Below are 6,256 nucleotides of genomic sequence, written 5' to 3' on the forward strand. Positions count from 1 at the left end.
ACATTAAATCTTAAATCTTAAATTAATTTCCATGTTCACCTGGGGCTTTTGTGGCATTACAACATGTGGGCATCAATGGCACAATGGTGGAGCGACTGGTGAGCCATGGCCCCATGCACAATGGACACCGATGTCCATCCAGACGCTGGCCATTAAGAGACCAGTGTGTGCCAATGCAAAACCAACGCTTGGTTTTTTGGTACAGTTAGTAATCCAAGCATCACATACATTGACTTACAAACATCTATAAAATTCTATGGCTAGGATCCCATTGATGCACTAAATCAGCAATGGAGCAAGCTATGGTTCTCCTACAATAACTGATGTGGACATTTGCACCCAGCCCTTCCCTCATGTCTGGAGCTGAACCCACCCCCCAAAAACACTAGAGAATGGGTAGCCTTGCTTTCCACCTGGAAGCAGGATGACCGAGGTCCTCTTTTTCCAGGGCATGGCCTCCATTTCAACCTTCTGTCCAGGAGGAATTTCAAAGCACCCTTGAAAACTGGAGGCTCAGGCCCAGCAGGGCAAGCGACAAGCCTCCTAGGTCAGGAAAGCTTTAGGGAAAGTTGCTTTTGAAGGACTGCAGGTCCCAGAATCTACGCTAGCTGGGGATTCTGGTGGTTGTAGTCCAAAAAAGGAACTTCTGTCCCCTTTCCATCTCCAACGACCCGTCCACTTGCTTCTCGCCGTCCTCTCTCTAGGTCAAGTTTCTCAGCAAAAGCACAATCGGATGATGTGCCATAGTTTTGCCAAAGGCAGCCTCCAACGAAGACATTTGCAGCAGAAACGCAGTGCCTCCCTGCATGCTAAACAGGGGCCTCTCTTTAAATAAGAAAGACAATTTACACATAAAGGTAACACATTAATATTTTACTCAAGGGAAAGAGAGAGACAGAGCCAGTGTGTCAAGGCAGGAGATTTCGTGGTGCAAAGGCAAGGCTGGTGTTGGAGCAAATGTGGGGAGGGAAGGAAGGAAGGAAGGAAGGACAGCCACAGCCTCCAGGTTCTCCCCATCATCCCCAGCATCTCTGCCCCATTGATCTTCCCTGGCAGCCGGGAAAGGAGAGAGAAAATCCAACAAAAAGGTACTCTGTGACACAGATGGCTTTCCAGATAGCAACAACAACAGCAGCAGCTAATAGGGAAAAGAAATGAAGGCCTGAGAAGAAGAATGATGGAGTTACATACAAATGAGAACTAGGGAAAGAGTGTGCATACACACACACACACACACACACACACACAGAGCTATGCACACAGACAAAGGGACAGGGCAAGGAAGAAAGACACTAAAATATGAATGTCAGTTTTCCATAGAGGGCCATGAAGCCCCCCAGGGCTGAGCTGCATCCAAATTCAAACTCAAACCCACTTCTAGCTCAAGGGTCAGCAAAGTGAAGCCCCTTAAAGAGTCCAAAATGTTCCAAATGTCCTTTTGGAGGCATTTCTGCCAAGTTGGGCCTGGGAGAAACTTTTTTCTAAAACAGGAATTATATCTATATCATCATCATCATCATCATCGTGATATTTATATAGCGCCATGCGTTTTACATGGCGCTATACAGCAGCATCAAAACACCATAAAACCTATCCATGGTGTGCCACCTAAAAATCATAAGATGTAAAAAGGAAAAGAATAGGAAGGTATGTCCTGTCATGCATGATATATATGTTTGAAATTCATATGTAAAAGGGCTGTTCACAGATCAAGGTGGAGATCATTCCTTAGGGAAACAAGACAAGGAACACTGAATCCAGCCCCAGCGATTTCCAAAGTCTGGTCCTCCAGGTGTTTTTTGGACTCCAGCTCTCTGGAGCCTCAGCTGTCTTGGCCAATGGTCTGGAATTCTGGGTGCTAAAGTCCAAAACAGTTGGAAAGCCGGAGTTTGGGGATCACATTGTCCTATATGCTTCCAAGACAAAAGGTGGATGCAAAGCAGAGCGGAGGGTGAGCCCTGTAGGAAGCAAAGTAAATACACAGACCTCTTGGAGAGCCTTTGGAAGCTGCAGCAACAGCTCAACTGCAAATTATCACAAGCTGCTGCTGAGGCAAGCTGGAGATTTGCACCCAGCTCTTTCCTCTCTAGGCCCACCTTGTTCCCTGGCTAAAAATGACCCAGAAAGACTGGAGACCCTGAGACCTGGTAAAAGCCTAGCTTTCCTATTTGCTTGTTCCAGATTTTGACATTGGGATGGCAGACCTGACTTTGAAGATGCCAAGGTGGCACCAGAAGCTGCTTTGGACCTTGGCCTTTGATGACAACCAAAGAAAGCGGATGCCAATCCCTGGGCAGCCCCAGATGGTGCCCAATTTTCACCCACAAAACCAGCCAGGCCAGTGGCACCAGTGCCAACTAAACCATTGCCACCGGTTGGGGACTCTCCGGTTGCTGCTGCGAGGCCTTTTCTGCCTCCGGCGCTCTGCATCTTGCCTTATTTTGATCTGTCTCCTTCAACCCTCCGAGGAACGAATTATGTCGGCGTTAATGAGGCACAGGTGCTAATTCTTCCCAGCGTTTAATGAGCCCCTTCCAAGGTTGCCCACAACTTCCATTAAGAGAAAAAGGAAAGGAAAGGAGAGAGGAAGAAAGCAAAGGACAGAGAGAGGTGGCAAAGGAGACTCGGGGATCCTAGGGTCCTTTTCTAGACCTATAGAATTAAACTCTTCTCAAACATTAGCTGAAAAGCATAGGTCTTTCTTGCTGTGTGCCTTCCAGTCGTTTCTAACTGATTGCGGCCCTATCATGGGGGTTTCGTGGCAAGGTTTGTTCGGAGGAGGCTTGCCATGGCCTTCAGCTGAGGAGGCTGAAAGAGTGTGACTTTCCCATTGGGTCTCAATGGCTGAGTGAAGAGTCAAACCCTGCTCTCCAGAGTCATAGGTCCAAAACCCAATGCAGAAATAATCCAGTTTGAGACCACTTTAACTGGCTCAGTGCTAGGGAATCCTGGGAATTATAGTTTATTGTGGCACCAGAGAAAGAGAAAACTATATGTTACACAAAACTACAGATCCCAGAATTCCCTAGCATTGAGCCAGGGCAGATGATGATAATAATAATAATAATAATAATAATAATAATAATAGTTACAGCAGTCTCAAACCGGATCATTTCTGCATTGTGTTTTGGACCGTAATCCTAGCGCTGCGCCATGCTGGCTGGCGATGGGAGCCTGGGATGCATTTTCCCAGCTGTGTTTTATTTATTCCAAGAAAAATTATTTTATTTAACAAATTATTTTATTTAACAATAAATATTAATTTATTTATTCCAGAAGGAAATCCCGTACTGTCTGTTTGCAGCAGGGATTTTAAAAGCGCTCTTTAATTTGAATCAGCTCTCTCTTTCTCCCTCTCTCTTTTGCAGAAGCGTTGTCACAGCTTCATCAGAGGAAACGCAACTGAGAATGTAAAAGTTAAACTAAAACCCTGTGCAGCTCAGGGCCTATTTCTTGACAGCTGAGGCCTAGCCTCCTTCTTTTCCGAAGGACAGGGATTGTCAGCAAGGGAAAAAAGGAGGCTTGGCATTGCAAATCATTTTGACAGAGCCAGGCAGCAGAGCAATGGAAAGCGATGTCGGGATGGAAGGGAAGAGACCCCACCAAAGGGGAGGAAAGGGGCAGGAGAGAACCCCCTTCCAAATCCCAGATTATCAAGCGTTCATAATGTTTGGCTAATTCCACTCATTTAGGGTTTTGTGAGCCCACTTCGTATGCAAAGGAGTCCGCACTGGATGTCTGGGACAAACACAACCTGGCACCACGCCGCCTCTCCTTGCCTGCCCTTGTCTGGTGTTCAAGGATGCCTAAGGAAAAGGAAAGGGGGGGAAAAGGAAAGATGGGTGGCCACTAAAACAGCTTATGGGGCAAGCTCCCACAATGTGGAGTATCCTCCTTTTGCCCCATGGCAGTGCCATGCTCCACCAAAACAAGGGACTTTGGAGGTGAAGTGGTTCTGACCTCCTGGGTTTGCCCAGTGCTGGGCAGGGTGAGGCAGCTGCCTCGGTTTCTGGGTTCTGGGAGATGGCAGCATCAAGATTTGGGGGAAAGAGCTGTGAGTGAGACACATGAGGCCTAACCTGCACCTGAGAAGGAAAGACTAAAGGTCCCCCTGGAAGCCAAGATGGCTAAACTGAGACTGTTGTGCTTTGGACACATCATGAGAAGACATGGCTTAAGAGAAAAGGCAGTAAGGCTTGGGAAGCAGGAAGGAAAGAGGAAGAGCCATGTTCCAGACTCAGCCAAGGAAGCCTCACAGCAGTCCTGCCTTTGCAAAACCTGAGCCTAACTGAGCCTGAGTTGTTGATTCCTGGGGGTCCTGGAGGTCTCTCATCCATAGGGTTGCCATAAGTCGAACACCGACAAAGTCAAAACCTGTGCCTTGAATTTTGCTCAGAAGCAAACTGGAAGCCAGTTTGGGTCTCCTGAGGCGGGTGTTTTGTGGTCTCTAAGTTGCAAACCGGACACTGGTCTGGCTGTTGCATTTTGGACTTGCTGCCAAATGCTTTTCAAGGGCTGCTTATGGGCTAGGAACAGTCGAGTCCTAGGGCCATCAGAAATAGAGCAGACACTGATGTCCAACCCAGTAGGCTAAGCAGGGTCAGGCCTGGGTAGTCCTGGGATGGGAGACAGCCAAGGAATACCAGGTACCATGGCCTCTATTTCAAGGGAAGGAACTGACATAACCACCTCTGAGGATTCCTTGCCTAAGAAGTAAAACCCAATGAAATTCATGGAGTTGCCATCCATCGAAGCTGTGTGTACACTCACACACATGCACCATAAGCCCCAGGCCCAAAAGCAAATTAGGAAAAAAGCATTGCAGCGACAAGAAGGATGGTGCCTCCCCCGCCCGCCATGCCCCCCGTAGACACCGCACAGGCCTACTGCAAGCATCTGACTCCATCAAAACCCTGCGTGGCCACCTTCTGCCCCTTTGCCCAGCGTGGGGGAACAGGGGGGTCTCGCAATCTGTCTCCACAAGGACTGCTTCATTATGGATGTTGGGCAGGGGTCCTGGGAGGGCGCCAAGCGAGGGCAGGCCCACCTGGGTCCACCTGGCATTGCCTGGCCATTGGAAGGGCAGCAGGGGGTCTCCTTCCTCCCCTAAAACGGGGCGGAAGGAGAAAGGGGGCAACCTCTCCTCATTTTCTTGACATGCCCCAGGCGTTGGCAATAGCCCAGCCTCTGCAGGGAAGGGCAGGGAAAAGGTTGGCGGTAGAAGTGGCGCTGTGCGTACCAAATTATGTTGATTTATCACAGTGACATTTCCCATGCCAGCTCCAGAGTATTCCCTCACCAATCTCCAGGTCTGGCTCTGAGTCTCCGGCTTTTGTGGGTCATCTCCAGATGTGGGACAAAGGGGCAGATTTGCTGGGCTCAGGCCCAGGCAAGAAGAGAGGCCTGCATGCAAACCTTCAGCTCAGCACGGCCAATGGTAAGGGCTTCTGGGAACTGGAGTCCAACAGCAACTGCCTGGAGCCACCCTTTTCAAGAACCATGACCGCAAAGCACAGAATACACAATGGAAGCAGCACCTCTGTGCATACACAGAGTGAAATTTCCACACAAACACACTTCCTTCATCTTTTTGTTCAGTGATTAAGTAGCACCACTGTTTCAAAGCCTCTCCTTTGCTGAAAAGGCAGTTTTTCCAAAGTGTCTCTTCTGCCAAGCCCCAAACCACAGACAGACTTCCCTGTAGAATTTGGGCATCCCAGTTCATCAGCACTTCATCAGAACCCAGTTCATAGACCTGTCCAAGCAAAGCCAGCCCTAATTCACAAAGCATCCAGAAACAAAACAAGGGAGTAGAGACGGGATCCCATTCACAAGCTCAGCCTCATCTTTCATCAGTACGATATGTTTTGGAGGAAAAAAGAAAGCAGACGGCCACAGAAACACTTCCCGGGTGAGAAAAAAAAGGCAAAATTTAATGCATTCCGTGGTTGTGCGCATGTGTGTGTGTTGAAGATACATTCACTTCCATGTTGCTCTTTGAATTACAAATAATTTCACTCCATGCTTGGTCCGCAGGTGGAACAAGAAGCCAGTGGCGACTGGTGGCTCCCGGGTCAATGGGTTTTAGCCTGAACTTTAAAAACCAAATATCCAAGGTGCTGAAGCTGGATTGGAGCATAGTCAGCCTTCCACATTTGTGGGCTGGGTTATTCACAGATTTGATTCATATGTTCTCTCTGGGAATCTCTAGGTCCTCCAGCATGACTCTATGGTCAATATCTGCCAGAGGTTGTGC

The sequence above is a fragment of the Sceloporus undulatus genome, chromosome 7 (assembly GCF_019175285.1).
Source record: "Sceloporus undulatus isolate JIND9_A2432 ecotype Alabama chromosome 7, SceUnd_v1.1, whole genome shotgun sequence".
Lineage (NCBI taxonomy): Eukaryota > Metazoa > Chordata > Lepidosauria > Squamata > Phrynosomatidae > Sceloporus > Sceloporus undulatus.